The sequence below is a fragment of the Oncorhynchus gorbuscha genome, linkage group LG12 (genome assembly GCF_021184085.1).
Source record: "Oncorhynchus gorbuscha isolate QuinsamMale2020 ecotype Even-year linkage group LG12, OgorEven_v1.0, whole genome shotgun sequence".
NCBI lineage: Eukaryota > Metazoa > Chordata > Actinopteri > Salmoniformes > Salmonidae > Oncorhynchus > Oncorhynchus gorbuscha.
In genome coordinates this window covers 51,139,253-51,161,214 of record NC_060184.1, presented here as the reverse complement: position 1 = coordinate 51,161,214, position 21,962 = coordinate 51,139,253, and positions in this window count along the sequence as shown.

The window sequence follows — 21,962 nt, the reverse complement described above, 5'->3', positions numbered from 1 at the left end:
ATGCACAGTTGAAGTCGAAAGTTTGCATACACCTTAAAAAAGATTTAAACTCAGTTTTTCATCATTCCTGACATTTAATCCTAGTAAAGAAATCCCTGTTTTAGGTCAGTTAGGATCACCACTTTATTTTAAGAATGTGAAATGTCACATTATATTAGAGAGAATGATTTATTTCAGCTTTTATTTCACATTCCCAGTGGGTCAGAAGGTTATATACACTCAATTCGTATTTGGTGGCATTGCCTTTAAATTGTTTAACTTGGGTCAAACATTTCGGGTAGACTTCCACAAGCTTCCCAGAATAAATTGGATGAATTTTGGCCCATTCCTCATGACAGAGTTGGAGTAACTGAGTCAGGTTTGTAGACCTCTTTGCTCGCACATGCTTTTTCAGTTCTGCCCACATATTTTCCATAGGGTTGAGGTCAGGGCTTTGTGATGGCCTCTCCAAAACCTTGACTTGGTTGTCCTTAAGCAATTTTGCCACAACTATGGAAGAATGCTTGGGGTCATTGTCCATTTGGAAAAAACATTTGCTACCAAGCTTTAACTTCCTGACTGATGGCTTGAGTTGTTACTTCAATATATCCACATCAATTTCTGTCCTCATGATGCCATCAATTTTGTGAAGTGCACCAGACCCTCCTGCAGCAAAGCACCCCCACAACATTCCTCCTGACAGTGCTGGTGTAGGACTCCTTGCTCACACACGCTTTTTCAGTTCTGCCCACAAATGTTCTATAGGATTGAGGTCAGGGCTCATGATGCCATCTATTTTGTGAAGTGCAACAGTCTCTCCTGCAGCAAAGCACCCCCACAACATGATGCTGCCACCACCGTGCTTCACGGTTAGGATGATGTTCTTTGGCTTGAAAGCCTCCCCCTTTTTCCTCCAAATATAACGATGGTCATTATGTCCAAATATTTCTATTTTTGTTTCATCCGTGATTTCTCCAAAAAGTACGATCTTTGTCTCCATGTGCAGTTGCAACCCGTAGTCTGGCCTTTTTTATGGCGGTTTTGGAGCAGTGGCTTCTTCCTTGCTGAGCGGCCTTTCAGGTTATGTCGATATAGGACTCGTTTTACTGTGGATATAGATACTTTTGTACCTGTTTTCTCCAGCATCTTCACATGTTCCTTTGCTGTTGTTCTGGGATTGATTTGCACTTTTCACACCAAAGTACGTTAATCTCTAGGAGACAGAACGCGTCTCCTTCCTGAGCGGTATGGCGGCTGTGTGGTCCCATGGTGTTTATACTTGTGTACTATTGTTTGTACAGATGAACGTGGTACCTTCAGGCATTTGAAAATTGCTCCCAAGGATGAACCAGATTTGTGGAGGTCTACCATTTGTTTTCTGAGGTCTTGGCTGATTTCTTTTGATTTTCCCATGATGTCAAGCAAAGAGGCACTGAGTTTGAAGGTAGGCCTTGAAATACATCCACAGGTATTACTCCAATTGACTCAAATGATGTCCATTAGCCTATCAGAAGCTTCTGAAGCCATGACATCATTTTCTGGAATTTTCCAAGCTGTTTAAAGGCACAGTCGCTCATAGTGTATGTAAGCTTCTGACCCACTAGATACAGTGTATTAGAAGTGAAATATTCTGTCTGTAAACAGTTGTTGGAAAAATCACTTGCACAAAGTCGATGTCCTAACTGAACCAAAAATATAGTTTATTAACATGAACATATTTGTGGAGTGGTTGAAAAAAATAGTTTTTATGAACCTAAGTGTATGTAAACTTCCAACTTCAACTGTAAATGCTATATTTCCGTCATTCTTTTACCTGTTTTTGCTTTGTCATTATGGGGGTATTGTGTGTAGATTGATGAGGGAAAATTTTTGTTAAATTACATTTTATAATAAGGCTGTAACCTACCAAAATTTGGAAAAAGTCAAATGGTCTGAATAATTTCCAAAGGCATTGTACATGTGTCTGGAATTCTATTGGAGGGATGATACATCATTCTTCCACCAGATATTTCATAATTTGGTATTTTGATGATGGTGCTGGAAAACTCTAAAATACACTGTGGTAGGTATTAGATTCCAGTCCAAATCATTATAAATGCATTTGTACATGGCTCGCAAGCCTTACATAAAAATTTACGACGTACAGGTAACTGCCCAAAGAAACTAAAAACAATCAAAATGTCAACTTTTATTGTCATGAGTCTTTGTCTGGAGGCAGAACTGAGTGATTTCCTCTGGCTGCAAAGTCAAAAGTAGCTATATTGTAAAATTCATGAAAACAAAAAATGTACTTTTTGGTCTTTATTGAAGGTTAGAGTAAGGCATTATGACTAGAAGTGTGGCTTAGTTTAAGGTTAGGTTTAAAAATATAATTTTAGGAATTTGTGGCCGTGCCAGAGAGTGACCACTGTGCCGAGCTGCCTCCATAGCAAGATTTATGACGAAAAACGCTAATCTGTCTCTTCATAGAGCATTGGGTTGCCAGAGCAGCTTCATTGTAGCTTGGAAAATATTCTACAAGTGTCTGGAACTTTATTAGAAGTATTTGACACCATTCTTCCACCAAAAATGTCATAATTTGGTGTTTTGTTGATGGAGGTGAAAAATACTGGGTGTTTCTCAAAATGCATACTATCGTACTCCGAAGACACAAAAATGGAGCCCAGGAGGGTCGGAGTATGAGTCCTGATCAAAGTCTGCAAAACTGAGCACAGAGGGCACTTCTCGAATGCGTACTCCGTTTGTAGATATTTTGAAGCAAGCTTCAACGAAAAGTATGCACAGAAATATGACGCAACAACGTAAAAAAATGATGCAACATTTCTTGAAATCAATGCATGCTGTGGACATGCTGTATTAATTTTGGCATGTTTACCTGCCTGTGTTGGCCATGGGGTGGCAGGGTAGCCTATTGGTTTGAGCGTTGGACTAGTAACCGGAAGGTTGCAAGTTCAAATCCCTGAACTGACAAGGTACAAATTTGTCGTTCTGCCCCTGATCAGGCGGTTTCCAGACCGTCATTGAAAATAAGAATGTGTTCTTAACTGACTTGCCTAGTTAAATAAAGGTAAAATAAAACATTCCTATTGGAGATATTAAATGGGGAAAATAATTGGGTTTTGAGATATATACTGAAAATAAGGTCTGAGGTTAACACAGGCTTGGGATATCTCATTATTCTTTGAGATATTATCCATCAGTTAACATCCTTTAGGAATTATGAAGCCTTTGTGTGCTCAAAATACAGTGCCCTCATTTTTTCTTCTTTTGACTCTATACTCCAAAAGTTTGGATTTTAAATTCAAGAATGACTATGAGGTTTAAGAGCAGATTGTCAGCTTTCATGAGGGTATTTTCATCCATATCAGGTTAACAGTTTAGAAATTACAACACTTTTTATATATAATCCCCCCATTTTAGGGGACCACCAGTATTGGGACAAATTCACATACAGTACCAGTGAAAAGTTTGGACACAGAGAATTACCAAGGGTGTGCAAAGCTGTCATCAAGGCAAAGGGTGGCTACTTGGAAAAATCTTTCTGAGTTGGGTTACTACATGATTCCATATGTGCTATTTCATACAGTTGATGTCTTCAAAATTATTTTACAATGTAGAAAATAGTCAAAATAAAGAAAAACCCTTTGATTGAGTAGGTGTGCAGTACCACTCAAAAGTTTGGACACATGTACACATGCGTGCATACACACACACAGGCACACACTTCCCTCTCGGGATAACAACCTGTTCACAACTCCCCTAACCCCACCCCTCGTTTCTAGCCTCACAGACTCAGTCAGTCCTACACAGCAAGAAACCCTACCCTGTTTGACTCCAGCTCAACCATGCCACCACCACAGCAAGACAATTCTTCGGTAGGGGAAATAACTTTCAGATTCATTCCCCGAGTCAAATCTGAAAGTAAAATGAGATGCCTATGGCTAGGCAGGCAGAGGATGAAAGAGAGGGAGAATAAAATATCTAGCTACCTGGCCAGCGAACAGAGGGCAGGAGGGAGAAACAAAACAGGACTCCACTTACATACCACTTTCTAAATCCCTCCTTCATGCATAAGTTTGTTGACATCCCAACTGGCACCGTATTTCCTATTTGTTTTCTTTGGTCAAAAGCAGTGCACTTGCTCTGGTTAAAAGCAGAGCACTTAATAGGGAAGTGTGCATTTTTGGAAGGGCCCCTAACCTCCAGGAGATTATATGCTATAACCTTTTGGGTTGCCACACCGGCATAACCTTTCCAATTGAAAAGGATCCTTGAGTAACCCCGGTGTAAAGGTTCAAACTGCAAACTAGCCGACAACAAAAGCAAGCTAGTTAGACCATGGGAAAACTACGTCTCGCTCTTGCGCAGTGACCTGTTGGCCTTCAAGAAGGCAGAATTTTGTTAAAATGGTCCCACTCATTATGTCAGAATGTGATTGGTTGATTCCACTGTCACTCCCAAAATGTTGCCCTAATACAGTTGAATGGCAGATGCCTTTATCTGGCTTCTGATGGCCTAGCCAATGGCTGACATTGCTAGCCAGATTTATCTCCCCTGAGACCAGCAATGACAAATCCTGATTGGTTACTATTTTTATCTTTTGTGTTAACCCTTTCCAACAAAAACTGAAGAGATTAAATCAGAACATAATTTAAAATTAAATAAGAATATAATCATAATTGATATAAATCCTTAGCCCTTCTCTGAAGGTGTAGGAGGCCCATTGTTCCCCACTGTGCTCTATATTTACCTTAGCATGAATTTTCTTTTTTTCTAAATGTCTAAAGAATCCATAAGTTGTTCTGAAATGTGAAGACATAAATACTGGACAGTTTTTACTTTTTTAATGGTGGGGATTTGAAAAAAAATACAATCATGTCTTGAATTGGACTCACATTTCTCTGCTCTCGGTCTTGACTCTGTCTCGGACCCCTTGTCCCCCATCCAGGTCTCGGTCTTGACTCGGACTCGATATGTTCCTGTCTTGGTCTTGAATCTGTCTTGGTTTATGTGGTCTCAAACACACCACTGCTATGAAGCAAGTGACAAATAACATTTGATTTGATGTGAGAGTGAGTGCCTGTCAGGCAGACAGTCTGCATCCAAAATGGCACCCTACTCCCTACCTAGTGCACTAGAAGGAGAGAAAGAAAGAAGGAGAGAGAGCAAGGGTGAAAAAAATAAGCCATTGTGAACTATGGTTGATGAGTCTATTGGCTGCAGTTCATCATCTGGTCAATAAAAAGGTCATGGGTCGACATGTGCAGTGTCAAATTAACGACTGTACCTAGTAAACAACACTGTATGAGTGCCAAATGCCATCCTATTACCTTTATAGTGCACTAGTTTTGACCAGAGCCCTATGAGTCCTGGTAAAAATAGTGACCTATAATGGATTAGGGTGCCATTTGGGAAGCAATAAATTATGCTCTCTGAGGGGTCATATCTCTCTTCTCTGTCACAACATCATTCTATAGTTTGATGCTCTAGAGATATTACACTGTAACCATCAATCTTACTCTGACAGGCATTTATCACCCTCTTTCTGTCTTTCTCATTTCTCTCGCTCATCTCTCTCTCTCTCTCTCTCTGTGCTTCAAATATCTCTTCTTACTTTTCAGTTTCTCTTTGGCATATACTGTAATCAACAGTGACCCTTCAGAAGTTAAATATTTTCCAGTCAACATGAACATTCAATTATCATATGACAAATTCCTCATTGACAGCTATGTACTAGCTTCAAGGTCTGTTTCTCCAACCGTTGTATGTTAACCGTCCTCCTTACATCATACACTCCATCCATCAATCATTACTGGATCATTTGAAAAATAATGTTTCCCACATAAAAATATAAGCCTCTTCCTTCTAGGTAATGATGATGATCATTAGAGCAACCCAATCAATGCTAAAGTTCTTCCATTTTGATTCCTTTATAATGGTTTCCTAACCTGGTTCCAGATATGTTTGTTCTCTTGCCAACTCCATTGTTTGGCATGAAAAGAAGTGACAATGGGTTGGCATGATGGTACGCACAGATTTTCCCATATGGCCCAAATACAGATGTGGATGACAGGACAGCATTGATTTCTACCACTGTCTGCCCTGAGAGTTGTCCGGACTTTTCTGAGTAAAGTGTTAAAACAAGCAGGAAACACCATCCTGAGGCGTTTACTATTGATAAAAACGATGAGCTGTGTCAGTGGCCAGACTGACTGACTGCCTGACTGACTGGTCTGACGAAGGAGGAAAATAAGTCACCCCTGAAAGAGCCTGGAGAGCTCCAGGGAACCACTCATTTCACCACACACACTGTTCACCTCTGTACCTTCTACACACTCAGCTGGAGATCACCATTAATCTACCAAACACACAGTAGAGGCTGGTAAGGGGGAGATGGCCCCTAGTAGTGGCTGAAGTGAAATTAATGGAACGCTATCAAACCATTCCATTCATTCACCAGCCACAACTGCCACCGTGTTTTCTCACACACACTGGCTAACTACCCACTCATTAGCAATCCCTCAAGGTCGAAGATGATCTCTTCTTCACAGGTCTTTTAGGTGGCTTGATTCTGGGGGGTCATACACACTCTGAAAACAACAAGGTCTGTTCAATACAAACCAACATGTAACAGTGCTGTGAAGCCATGCTGTGCTCTGTGCTGAAACTTTTCCATGAAAACAACCATGAGTGTGGTTATGCGTTCTTTCACCTTTCAATGTTGTGATGGGTTAGCTGCAGCTAAATGCTAAAATAATCACTGCCACCCCTGACGATGCTACATCTACCTTCTCTCGTTGTCTTAAAGTGGCAATATGTAACGTTTTTTGGGAGACGAAAAAATTCTCCTAGATATGTGAGTTATAGATCTATCATTCTACTTGAAAGCAAGTCTAAGAATTGGTAGATCTGTTCTATGTGTGCTATTTCTATGCTTCACGTTCTCAAGTTTAGATTTTTCATCTTTTACCTTCATTTTTTTTACACCAGCTTCAAACAGCTGAAACAACAATATTTTTGGTAATGGAAAAAATATTTCACAGCGGATTAGATGGTACAAAGATTCTCTACACTATACTTGCTTATTTTGTCACGTAAACTGAAATTAGGCAAACTTTTAGCTTTTTAGCAACCAGGAAATGGCGGAGCCATTTCTGCATAGTGTAACTTTAAATGACTGGTTTGAAGCACAGTAAATCACTTTCATCTGACAAAAAAGGATGCATTCACCATCGCCATTAGACACTGTCTACATCCCAAATTGCACCATATTCCCAATGTAGTGCACTACATTTGATCAGGTCCCATTGGGTTCACATAGGGCTCTAAACAAAAGTAGTGCACCATGTAGGGAATACATTTCAAACACAGGCCCGATTTAGAATACATCCAGGGTGAGTGATCTAGTTAGAAGACATTGCAGCAAAACTAGTAGGTGAACGAAAGAAAAACAGCAATTAAATACTGGAAATCAAGGAAGGCCTCGAAAACGTATTAAAACCTGTCATTAAGGATAGATGGCAAAGTCAGTGGTTAAATGCTAGTAACTGAAAGGTTGCTGGTTCGGAAAAAATATATATCAATGTGCCCTTGAGCCAGGCACTTAACCCTAATTTGTTCCAAGTGTGCCGTACTACAATGGCTGACCCTGATAAACAACACATTTCACTGCACTTATCTGGTGTATGTGACTAGAGCCTGGGATCTGGTTAAAAGTAGTGCACTATATAGGGAATAGGGTGCCATTTTGGGATGCATCCAGTGTAGCAATATGCCTGTGTGTTTGTATGCATGGAAAGCTCATTTTAGATTGGGCGGGAAAACAAAATGAATGTCGGGGAGAGACCCAAAGAATCATACACATACACATCAATATCTGCTCACTAACAGGTTGTGGACTTGGACTATTAAATTCCTCAATATCACCTCAATTCAAATAAGTGCCAAAAAGTACACGAAGGAAAACATCAAACGACACCAGTACAGTTCCCTGGGCCATTCAGCCTCAATTTGTGTCTCGATTCTCAAAACCGGGCAGGTAACCTTGTGGTCTCTTACTTTGAAAGTTCTCCCTCACTCTCTCCATCTCGATATCACAATTGAAATCTTCACTTCTGTCTTTATTAATTTTGTGCTGAGAAAGGAGATGTAACATAGCAGGGCCAAATATCTTACACCCTGTTTCATTCCGCATGTTCACCCTACCTCGGCAAAATATAATTTCACTCATTTTTCAGAGGGAAGATACAAAGACGTTCCATCATTATAGAAGGTCATTGCTGGCACCCCATCAATTGTCTGATTTTTTTTTTTATATATGCGTAAAACACATTTATTACAAACAGCTCCCACAGAGGGGAAGGAGATGAGAACCATGATGAATCAAAGTCATCAGGTATAGAGAGAGAAAGAGAGAAGGAGGGGGGAGAGAGAATGAAAAGAGAGGGAGAGCAAGAGAGAGATGGGTCCGCATGATGTGGAAGATAAAGTGACAGGGTTTATGTGTCAACTCCGACATCTAGACTGGTAACGGTCCATAGTATCCCAGGCTAAATACAATTATAGCATGAGAAAAGCAGAACACACAAACTATCTATCTTGCAGATTCACAGATGACTGGTACAAACACATTTTCAAACAGATTTCATTTGTTTGATTTTACAAGAGCACCCGAGGGAGTCATAATATGCATTAATAAGAACAGAACATAAATGAAAGCCAAACACAGCACATGGTCTTATTGAACATTCAAGAGTTGCAGTGTGATAAGTTGTGCACAGTGGCGAAGATCCAATAGACTGCCTCTGCACTGAGTAAACTACCAATATAATACCCGTAGGTAGGTAGCCTATAGCACCAACTTTCCTGCATCCCAAATGTCACCCTATTCCCTTTATAGTCCACTACTTTTGACCAGGGCCCTTTTGGACACAGGCTATGCCCTCTATTTTACATGTTAGAAGTGTTAACTCTTTGGTTAAAAGAGACAGGCATTTCTCTCAAGCTCTTGTGAACAGGCACCTTTGTGTTGTGTCATATGGGTTCCTCTTTAAGTTCTTGTTTTTAAGGGTGCTAGCATGCCAACTGCAGATCATCACCAAGCTGAAGACCTTACCACTTCCTCAGTACTGCGGGTAGTTTGCATCCTGCTTCTGAGCTGCTGAGGCTTGATGCAATCAGTGTGAGATTAAAGGCAGTGCAGAGAGCATGTGGGAGGAAGTACTGTATGTTTGGTTTTTACTTGGTCAGAACAGAACAGGAACAATAACTTAGCAAGAACACAGCCGTGATGAAGCCTTTATCTGTATGCGCCTCAGCCTAGTCCTTTTGTAACGTGGCTCATGTTGCATGTTTAAAATAACAGTATAGCTTCCTCAATCACAAACACACTATTGGGATTGATCTTGCGTCTTCTGCCTCGCAAACACACATCACCGCACTCTTGACAACGTCTTACCCAGGTTTAGGTCACCAACACCACTCGTCGTTACACCTTCAAAATATTACCGTACAGAATGGGAGATGGAAGGAGCATTATTCGTAACACTTATGCCCAATCAGTATATGGCACAGAGTCCATGAGCAACTACAAAAACAAAACAAAAAATTAGGTGTTTCTGTGAGTCTAAGACCACCGAAACGGTGAACATGGTGCCATTGGCCCAGCAGAACTCAGTCAATATGGTAAAAATCCAGACACAAATTAGCCTGGATCCGGCACAGACCTCTCTCTCTCCCAACAGATGGGACCCAATTAGCCAGCTGACTCCAGGAGAAATACTTGGGCAGCCAGCCACATGGAGCGTAGAGCCAGGGTGCAAATGAATAGAGGGGGGGAGGGGATGAAGGTAGGAGGAAAGAGAGGACCTGCCATCTTGGGAAAGTAGAAATTAATTAGGGGGACAGCAGAGGTGGAGGAGCAGTTTTGGAAAACGTAACAAAGAGAAATAGAGCGAGAGAGCGAGAGAGAGAGAGAGAGAGAGAGAGAGGTGGGTGATGAGAAAGAGAGATGTGAAAGTGTTGTATTGAAGACAGGAGAGGAAGCAAGAGGAGGAGAGAAAGTGAGGATGGATGGATCCCAGGAGATCTTAGACAAACATACACCTGAAGGGTGTGAATGTAGAAGGATGTATGATTGTAATAACTCCCGGCATTGAATCTTTCTCTATTTATTCATAAGATTATCCAACTGTAAAATCAACAGAGGCGTATTCATTTTGAAACCCATATGTAGTTAGTATTCTATAATTGTCATATTTCCTCCTTCCAACCCATTGATTAAATTAGTGTGGGTGTCAATCACTGATCAATCATTTATAGCGGAGGAAAATACAAAAAAGTACCCCCACTGCTTCAGCTACTATGTATTGTCATGTTTTCACGCAAAACATATAGCTGCATCTTGCCTTTAGAAAGGCCACTAGGCAAAAACATTGACCAAATTGCCATGTCCACTTTTGTGAACATACACAAACACAGACCAGCGTCCCTCTTGCCTCACAGCCTTGAAATGTTTCATTGGAAAATACTTGCAAACACAGTTAAGATGCATGCCTATTCATGGTTTACCTAAAGAAAGTAGGTTGAACTAAAATTCCACATCCTTGCGTTTTCAGCGACACCTCCAGAACTGGATCCTCAAACACCTGTCAGGTGGATCCAGCTTCAGTCACCTCTAGAGGAAAGCTTGAGCCTATCCTGACGGCACAATCACAGCTCTCAGACTGATATCAAATGTCTCTCCCACTCACCTTAAAAGCAGGTAGAAAGCCTCCCCAAAATAACCTGCCACAGAGCATTAAACTCCGAATGACTATTTTCAAAGCCTCAGATCGGTCAAAAGCTCTCCTCTCTCGTCCTCTGTCTCTCTTCTTATTTCCCTTCCTCTCTCTCTCTCTCAACTTCATTGCTGTATTTACTTTGCTGCTATCCCCAGAATCATTCTCCGAAAGGGAGACAAAACCTTACTTAAAATAGTAGAACATTGACAAATCAGATTAAATAAAACACAACATAAACACAACTATAGCTGCATTTGTTGAAGCTTAACCAAGCTACCGGGTGATCATTCACAGAAAACTGTGGTTTACATGAAAGGGAGAGACTTAAAGAAACATATACTGTATCTTCACCTAATACCTAACTGGAGTGGATCTTTAGAGGGGCAATCTGCGATTCGAAATACAACAAAATGGTCATCACACCCCTTGTTTTGATAAACAGCCGAGGGTTGGGGCGAAATAAATTTTGAAACTGAAATTCTCAACAAACATGTGGCCTCTCTCTGCCATGTATGGGTCTCTAAGACATCTGGTTTTGAAAACCACCTCTTGTTCTGCTGTCCCTGTCACTTCTGATTATGCTTACAAGTCAATTCCCTCCATGGCTCTTATATACAGTTTGTAGGAGTATCCTTTACTGTTTAACCTCTATTTTAGAACCCTTTTAGGTATCAAAAAAATATATGAAAAAATTATTTGATGAAATATAGAAACACATTGAATAGCACGTTCATAAATGGCAGAAACACATAAGGAATAAGGTTTTGGAGTGTCTGTCCTATATCCAGGAGATATTACACATATTTAACCCCCTTTTTGGAGGGGGCACAAAACGACTTCCATACTTCCATTTATTTTTTTAACCTGTACTGAGTTACCTTCAGACAAGTCGTGGAACAAAACGGAGAACGCCATCGTGTTCGTGTGAGTCTCATCTTTCCATAGAGGGGTCATATTAGTTTGGACGCTACAGACGTTTTCGTTAAAAGACAGATTTTCAGGATGTCTCCTGGTCTGACTTTCAGCCCTGTAGCTCTGCCACTTTCCACCGCAGATGTGGAAGGCCGACATAGGTGGATGGGGTGGATTGAGCCCATACAAAAATACAGATATCTCTAGCTTTAAACAGGCTTTCAATTATTCAGTACTATTTTTTTTTAAGCATTTCAGACTAAAAGCCATGAAAGCCAAGATCAAGGCTGCCTAAATAGGGAATGGGACATTCCCTCTGGTTCATACAGAAGGCTAGAATACAACCAATCCCAAACCACAGTATTCCTGCTATTTACAATATAACGTTAAAGTATCTTTTACCTCAAAATGCACATATCACTCAGTATGCATATCAATAAATGATAGGAAAATAAAAACTCTGTGTGTGCGGGTGTGGTTTTACTATCCTTGCGGGTACCAGAGGTCCTAAAAAGTGGTTACAACTAGCATTAGGGGTTTGGAGTTAAGGTTAGGGGTTAGGGTAAATAGGATTTTTAATGGGAATAAATGTTTGTCTCCAAAAGGATAACAAAACAGATATGATGACGAGATGCAGGAGATACAGGAGAACAGACTCGATAAGGTAGCCATTTATTCTTTGTCAGGAGGTAAACATTAAACATCTATCATACACCAGGTAAAATGGTAAAACACTTCTACTGACAGGAGGCCAAAAATATCTAACTGAAAGCCACGCCACCACTAAGCCACACCTCCAATTGAATAAACCTCCATAGACCAGTTAAACTGGTACTCATAGGTGGCCAAGAGGAGATAACTGAAAGCCAAGCCCCCACTAAGCCATGCCTCCAATATAATTTCCCAGTGTGCCTTGCCTTTTCGAGGGAATTGTAGTATTACCACCCATGACTGTATTTGTTAGTGATACAGACATGGTTATTGAATTTGTTTCTGATCAAGCCAGTGGTTATCACCAATTGAGATTCTAGGTGAGTGGTTTCATTCAAATCTTGTAAGGCCTTACTTTGAAAACAAGATTAGTTGACATAGTGGCCTGAAACTATTGGTTTTACAGGCCACATCTGGTCTGCAAGTAGCATTGGAAAACTCAAGTATCTTTCCTGGGAAATGTGGTAAAAGGAGTCCAGGCTTACTGAATATTCCCTCCAGTTTCCATGAAGCTTTCAAGTGGGATATCTGAAAATCCTGGGAACTTTGGGAACATTACCAGATTTTTTGCAAACCTGCCTGCAAGTCACATTATGCAAAGTGATGTGTAATTCCTATTGGAATCCAGCCAGCATTAGAACAGCCAACAGTTGGGATTTTTATTCCCCTGCAACCTGCATTCAGAATGACTGCCAGGGTTAGGAACATTGGGAGGAGACTACGCATTCCATTTAGACTGGAACAGTGATTGCAGTAACAAATGCAAAAACTAACTGATTGGATTAGTTTAGAAAAATGTATTTTATTTATCTTAGTGTAGCATAAGATTAATGACGCAAACAATGTACATGCAAAAGCACAGATATAAAAAACTATTTTTCTAAATCAACCTGCAGTAGAACATGCTGGGAAATATGATGATAACGGTTATGGTAAAAATTTGCCTAAATGTCCTAACTTCTTGAAAACTCATCTGAGACACCTTATATTTTTATAAATCAAGGCTAAAAAGTTGCCGTGTCCGCTCTGCATTAGCCTCAAATGTACACCTTATTCAGATAAAGAGTACATTTACCTTGTTTCATGTTTCATATTCCTTGTGTTGGCAGGCTGAGGCCCAATGCAGGTTGTCAGTTGTCACTTCACTTTTCAAGATGTTTGAAGGCCAGGGTGTGAGGCCACAGCGTAGATGCATGATGACTTCGGATCCACAATTCGATTGGTCAATAACATAACATCTAGGGTGTGTTGTATGTTTTTCAGCTTTTAACACATTATTTGCAGGAATTGACACAAATTGTGTTGAAAAATGTACATGAAATGTACACAAATCACAGTGATTGTGTTTAAAGTAACACATGCCATCCAAAGCTAGACACAAGGATGTGTTAAAAAATGTCATACAAATTCTAAGAGTGTATGTTATGTGTGATGATTGTGAGGCATTATGCAAATTAGACAGTCACAAGACAGGACTTCAAATAGGCCTATGGCATGTCAAGTGAACTGTAGCCTACTGTTCAGGTGGGTTAAATGGAAACTGACTGTAGGTCTATAACCTATTGCATTTTCTCTCCAATCCCTAAACGTCTTTGCTCCCCGAAATAAGCAGACCACAGAGAAAACTTAACTGATGTCAACTAAATTGAAGCATTAATTCTATAATTTATGACATTATTCTGGTGAACAAGGGTTCATTTAGTTTTCTATGGTAACATATGACAGAAGAGAACCTGTATGTATCTAATTGTATACAAGTTGAATAACAAATAGCCTCCCAAAATGTCAGAGATTATAAGCAGAAACATCTAAATTAGGGAAAATCCTCCAATTTTCACTTTATCACATACAGTGCATTCAGAAAGTATTCAGACCCCTTGACTTTTTCCACATTTTGTTACGATGCAGCCTTACTCTAAAATGTATTAACAAAAAATATATATAATCAATCTACACACAAGACCCCATAATAACAAATCAAAAACAGGTTTTTAGACATTTTAGCACATTTATTTAAAAGAAAAAACACAGAAATACCAGAAATAGCATTCAAACACTTTGCTATGAGACTCGAAACTGAGCGCAGTTACCCGTTTCCATTGAACATCCTTGAGATGTTTCTACAACTTGATTGGAGTCCATCTGTGTTAAATTCAATTGATTGGACATGATTTGGAAAGGCACACATGTGTATGTATATATAAGGTCTAACAGTTGACAGTGCATGTCATCGCAAAAACCAAGGCATGAGGTCAAAGGAATTGTCCGTAGAGCTCGCAGACAGGCTTGTGTCAAGGGTATTAGAAATGTAGGGTACTACAAATGTTCTGCAGCATTGAAGTTCCCCAAGAACACAGTGGCCTCCATAATTCTTAAATTTAAGAAGTTTGGAACCATCAAGACTCTTCCTAGAGCTGGCCACCCGGCCAAACTGAGCAATCGGAGGAGGAGGGCCTTTGTCAGGGAGGGGAACAAAAACCCAATGGTCACTCTAACAGAGCTCCAGAGTTAATCCGTGGAGATGGGAGAACCTTCCAGAAAGACAACCATCTCTGCAGCACTCCACCAATCAGGCCTTTATAGTAGAGTGGCCAGACGGAAGCCACTCCTCAGTAAAAGGCACATGACAGCCCGCTTGGAGTTTGCCAAAAGGCACCTAAAGGACTCTCAGACCATGATAAACAAGATTCTCTGGTCTGATGAAAACAAGATTTAACTCTTTAGCCTGAATGCCAAGCGTCACATCTGGAGGAAACCTGGCACCATCCCTATGGTGAAGCACGGTGGTCGCAGCATCATGCTGTGGGGATGTTTTTCAGTGGCAGGGATTGGGAGACTAGTTAGGATCAGGGGGCAGATGAACAGAGCAAAGTACAGAGAGTTCCTTGATGAAAACCTGCTCCTGAGCACTCAGGACCTCAGACTGGGGCGAAGGTTCACCTTCCAACAGAACAATGACCCTAAGCACACAGACACACACGCATGAGTGTCTTTGGGACAAGTCTCTGAATGTCCTTGAGTGGCCCAACCAGAGCCCGGACTTGGACCCGATCTAACATTTCTGGAGAGACCTGAACATAGCTGTGCAGCGACGCTCCCCATCCAACCTGGCAGAGCTTGAGAGGATCTGCAGAGAAGAATGGGAGAAACTCCCCAAATACAGGTGTGCCAAGCTTGTAGGGTCATACTCAACAAGACTCAAGGCTGTAATCGCTCCCAACAGTGCTTCAAGAAGTACTGAGTAAAGGGAACTGTATACTTATGTAAATGTTTATTTTCAGTTTGCATTTCAACATTTCTAATAACCTGCTTTCGCTTTGGTATTATGGGTATTGTGTGTAGATTGATGAGAAAAAAAACGATTTAATACATTTTAGAAGAAGGCTGTAACATAACAATATGTGGAAGTCAATGGGTTCTGAATACTTTTCAAATACACTGTATAGGCCTAGTCAGGCGGTTGCAAATGGGTTATTAGCAATTGCGGGTGGGTGCGGGTGAACAAACAGCTGACCTGCGCTCCATTAGTGTGTCTGACTAGATACAAGTTAGACTAGATACATGTTAGAAACACATAGGTCTACACATTGCAAGGGACAACATTCTTCCTCTTTTCTCTCTGTCTGCGAAATGAGGATATAGAGCGGAGTGGGCTCTGAAGTCAAATAGCCTACGCGCAACTACAAAAACACTGTAAATCAACTGCATAACACAATTATTACATCAAATTATGAACAGGGTAGAACATTCGAATTAGTTGTTAAGCGTTCTAAAAAAAAACTATTGATTTAGTTTCATTTTGACTTCACCTATCAATGCATTGCATTATAAATGTATTTGTAAACAAAATTGAAATATACGCAAAAACACGTAAAGTTTGAAGTCTAGGCTAAGTTATTTGTGTAAAAAATAAAGATGTCTATCCATCAGAGAGCAATCAATGTTTTATTTTCGCAATCGGTCTGATAACGCATGGTTAACATTTCCTTTAACATGATTATCGGAGAAAGGACAACGCACCAAGCCAACAGAGCGCTGCAGGATCGAGACAGAGCGTATGATGTTTCTTCCGAACATTGTCTCACCTAGTCTAATGTTGACAGCCTACGCATTGCAACATTTGTAGACATATCAGATAAATAAGTGTATATTGTTTACAGAATCAATATAGCCTACCATACATTACAATTTGCACGACAACAATATAATCTCAATCTCACCTTTAATATCCGCTGTTTGTCATGTATGCATTTAGTAGCCTACAGCAGCAATCCACATTCGGCTTCAGTGACTGTTTGATAGTTTTTTCTGTCTGTACCTGGGCTCTGTCTCCTCCGAACGAGCATAGACTAGACTGGACTAGCAGCGATTGCGAAATTCTGGCTCCGCGTTCACCCCTGATCAAGGTGGACTAGGCGACTTCACGGAGTGGTGAAAGCAAAGACCGTTTAGTATGTGGTTACCCAGCTAGCATATTTGGTTCCTTTGAAGTTGTGGGAACGTATGTTTTTGGTCTTACATTGTTTGTGGGAACGAAGCCATATGTTTCCTGACCGGTTAAACTGAATCCTTTTTTAACTTGTAATTTTTTTATGTTCTGGGAACAGAAGTGAAAAATTCACCTTTTCTGGGAATGTTTCTTTTTAGGATACAGGGTGGTTCCTTGAGCGTTTTCCTCTGAGGTTTGAGAACGGAAATTATAAGCTATTTGGAAGTTTTTTAAATAACTTCCATAAAACTTTCACTGAATGTTTCAAAAAAAAAATTGAAAAACACTCTTTTTAACTTCAAGCACAGATTGAACACACGCAATTAAAATTTCTTAGGCATTAATAATGCCTAACACATTTGTTTTGACACAGTATCTGTGAGATTCAAACATATAATCTTCTGTTTTCTAGCCATGGAATTAGTCCACTGATCCACCAGGATGGAGCTAGCATGCCATGTAAATTTAGCCTAACCCTATTCAAACAGACCCCATTTCAGAGGAAACATGCACTCAGGTGTGGCCAATTAGTGGGCATGGCAAACATACCTGAACACACAACAAAATAGATGACAGAGAGAGTTTTGTTCATACTGAGAACAGAATGTATGTTTTTAAATAACATTTTTAGAATATTCTTTGAACATTACTACATTTTACTTGTGATTTTTATAGAAACTTTTCTTAACTTTCTCAGAACAAGTTGAGGACTTGACTTTATATAGAACCATGAGGGAAGCTGTAGGAAACGTTTTGCTAAAGTACTGAAATTCCCACAGAAGAACATTGTTTCTTAATGTTCTTGGAGCAATTTGAGAACATGACTTTAAACAGAACCATGAAGAAAACTTATGGGAAATGGTATGCGAAAGTACCCTACTGAAATTCCCACAGAAGAACGTTGTTTCTTAATGTTCTCTGAACTATTTGAGACCATTCCCAATGTCAAACCAGATGCAAAACGTTCCTAGATCATTACCAAATGATAAATACGTGTATCCATGTTTGAACTTTTAGGAAACGTTATGTGAAAGTAATGAAATACAAAGAAAATATTTCAAATTCCTTAAATGTGCTGAGAATGTTCCAAAGCATTCCCAGAATGCTGTAGGAAGTTTGTATGCAAAACAGTGGCTGCTGGTGTGGAGGAGCTATAAGAGGACAGGCTGCAATAAATGGAACACAGTCAAACAACCATTAATTCCATTCCAGCAATTACAATAAGCCCTCCTCCTGTATCCCCTCCCACCAGATTCCACTGATGTAAAATAACCATAGGTCAACCAGGCTCTCACCAAGCTCTAAGAAACATATTGTTCTCAGAACGTTATGTGCTAGCTGGGAACAATGTGCCCGTAGTCTTCCTACTAAACCAAATGCAGACCCTCCCACCGTGCTATTTTAAGTTTTAATAGATCGATCAATCTTCTGAAAGATTGATACGCCCTCTGATAGCCAATTACTGCTAATCGATCTACTTTATGACCAATACCATTCTGTTTAATTCTTTGGTAATGTGAAAAAATACAATTTTAGTTCAGCACTTCCGGTGTGTAGCGAGAGCCACCTTGTGTGACACAAGGTAGGTGGTCCTTTGCTCTGGTCCTTTGGTCCTTCATTCTTCCCATTTGTCAGTTTCTTGTTCACAATTAATTTCTTTATTCTTGACTTCACTTTTTTATTTTAAAATGTATAATACGACCTTCATCTAAGTGAGACAATGGTTTAGTCAGAGCTTATGTTATATTTCCTGCATAGGCATACATTACATTCCTAGTAGTGAAACACTGTTACTCTGGGTTGAGTGGGGAAAATGGTTTTAATTGGTATTCATTGTTAATAAAAAACATTACAGCTGTGGGAATGAATGCCTGATGTGTCTGGGAAATTAACCAACAAACATCTCTGTGAGGTCCACTGCTGAACCCATGACATCACTTCCTCTGGACTTTTCTGTTCTTAACCCTGCAGTGGAAAGCTGTTGTTTGATAAATTTGCTTAAAATGATGAAGGATAATCAAATTTTAATGCATTGTGCATCAATCAAGGCTATGCAATGGACATCTACCCTGGAGCCTGTAAATTAGTGATGTTGTTGAGGGGGCTAAGGGAGTTTGGGACATATAATGGAAGATTGGCTTGTGTCCCAAATGGTATCTTATGCCTTATTTAGTGCATTATTTTCAGTCCAATGGGCCCTGGTTAAAATTAGTGCACTATAAAGGAAATAGGGTACCATTTGGGATGCAACGCTTATGGAAGATTGAGTGAATGAAAATGGATAGTGCTCTGAAATGATAATATTGACTTTGTTACTCAAATTTAATGGCTCCATAGGGATACCTAGCAGCAGTGGTTCACTAGATTACATACTTGGCTTGGATAGGGCATGAGAAGGTGTGTGTGTGTGTCAGTGGAGGCTCCTCAGTTGTGGAAGGGGAGGACCATCCTCCTCTGTCAATTAAAACATTTATAATTTTTAGATAAAACTATACAAAAGAAGTTCACATGTTACCACATGTTTGATTAAAACACAATGTTTTGCAATGAAGGTCTACAGTAGCTTCAGCAGCACTCTGTAGGGTAGCACAATGGTGTAGCCAGAGGACAGCTACCTTCTGTTCTCCTCTGGGTACATTGACTTTAATACAACACTTAGGAGGCTCATGGTTCTCACCCCCTTCCACAGACGTACAAAGTAATTACGACAACTTTCGGAGGACGTCCTCCAACCTATCAGAGCTCTTGCAGAATGAACTGACATGTTGTCCACCCAATCAAAAGATCAGAGAATGATTTTAGTACTGAAAGCGTAAGCTCCAGCTAGCTAGCACTGCAGTGTATAAAATGTGGTGAGAAGTTGACTGAAAGAGAAAGGCAATAGTTAATTTATTTAAAAAATGAAGAGATATATTTGGTTGTATATTTTTTTAAACTTTCACTTTCACTTAGCTAGTGAATGTGCTAGCTAGTTCAGCCTACTCAAACACAGAGGGATTCTAAGTTAGCTAACTATCATTGGCTACCTAACACCGGAACTCTTCCAAATCAAGGTAACCTTTTGGTTTTATTAATTTATTGCCACCGGGAACTTCCGGTGTAACTGCTAAACTGCTTTCTGACTGTCTACTGTACTGCATGATTGTAGTGGGTTTACTAACGTGTTAGTTCTAGTAGCTATGTTGACTATGACGAGTCCGCAATGTAGGCTGTGTGTAGCAGTTATCGTCATGATATGAAGGTTTGGCTTGGAAATGATTTTTGCCTGGTCACAGACAGGTTATGTGTTGTGCACTGAAGTCCACAAGCGAAGGGAAAAGGTGAGAGGAGGAGAGAGAGTAGATAGATGCAAGAAGCAGTTACATATACAATGAGCAAAGTGATCATCCATCCTAGCTGGAGGGGTGCTCTCATCTTATCTACCAACATAGACAGGGCTCTAACTCCTCTTGCTCCACAATGAAATGGGGTGCAGGCCGGCAGCAGGCTGTTAGCCAGCCTGTCAGCTTAGTGGAGTCTGCCACTAGCACATTCAGTGTAGTCAGCTCAGCTGTCCCCATTGAGACCGTGTCTGTGCCTCGACCTAGGTTGGGCAAAACTAAACATGGCAGTGTTCGCCTTAGCAATCTCACTAGGATAAAGACCTCCTCCATTCCTGCCATTATTGAAAGAGATCGTGATACCTCACATCTCAAAATAGGGCTACTAAATGTTAGATCTGTCACTGTTAGATCTCTCACGTCTTTTGAGCTTCCAGTCATGAAATCTATGCAGCCTACTCAATAACTTTTTATAGCTACTGTTTACAGACCTCCTGGGCCATATACAGTGTTCCTCACTGAGTTCCCTGAATTCCTATCTGACCCTGTAGTCATAGCAGGTAATATTCACATTTTTGGTGATTTTATTATTCACATGGAAAAGTCCACAAACCCACTCCAAAAGGCTTTCGGAGCCATCATCGACTCAGTGGGTTTTGTCCAACATGTCTCTGGACCTACTCATTGTCACAGTCATACTCTGGACCTAGTTTTGTCCCATGGAATAAATGTTGTGGATCTCAATGTTTTTCCTCATAATTCTGGACTATCGGACCACCATTTTATTATGTTTGCAATCGCAACAAATAATCTGCTCAGACCCCAACCAAGGAGCATCAAAAGTCATTCTATAAATTCTCAGACAACACAAAGAATCCTTGATGCCCTTACAGACTACCTCTGCCTGCCCAAGGACGTCAGAGGACAAAAATCAGTTAACCACCTAACTGAGGAACTCAATTTAACCTTGCGCAATACCCTAGATGCAGTTGCACCCCTAAAAACGAAAAACATTTGTCACAAGAAACTATCTCCCTGGTATACAGAAAATACCCGAGCTCTGAAGCAAGCTTCCAGAAAATTGGAACGGAAATGGCGCCACGGCAAACTGGAAGTCTTCCGACTAGCTTGGAAAGACAGTACCGTGCAGTATCGAAGAGCCCTCACTGCTGCTCGATTATCCTATTTTTCCAACTTAATTGGAAATTATTTTTGATACTGTCACAAAGCTAACTAAAAAGCAGCATTCCCTAAGTGAGGATGGCTTTCACTTCAGCAGTAATACATTCATGAACTTCTTTGAGGAAAAGATCACGATCATTAGAAAGCAAATTACGGACTCCTCTTTAAATATGCGTATTCCTCCAAAGCTCAGTTGTCCTGAGTCTGCACAACTCTGCCTGGACCTGGGATCAAGAGAGACCCTCAATTGTTTTAGTACTATATCTCTTGACACAATGATGAAAATAATCATGGCCTCTAAACCTTCAAGCTACATACTGGACCCTATTCAAACTCAACTACTGAAAGAGTTGCTTCCTGTGCTTGGCCCTCCTATGTTGAACATAATAAACGGCTCTCTATCCACCGGATGTGTACCAAACTCAATAAAAGTGGCAGTAATAAAGCCTCTCTTGAAAAAGCCAAACCTTGACCCAGAAAATATAAAGAACTATCGGCCTATATTGAATCTTTTATTCCTCTCAAAAATGTTAGAAAAAGCTGTTGTACAGCAACTTACTGCCTTCCTGAAGACATACAATGTATACA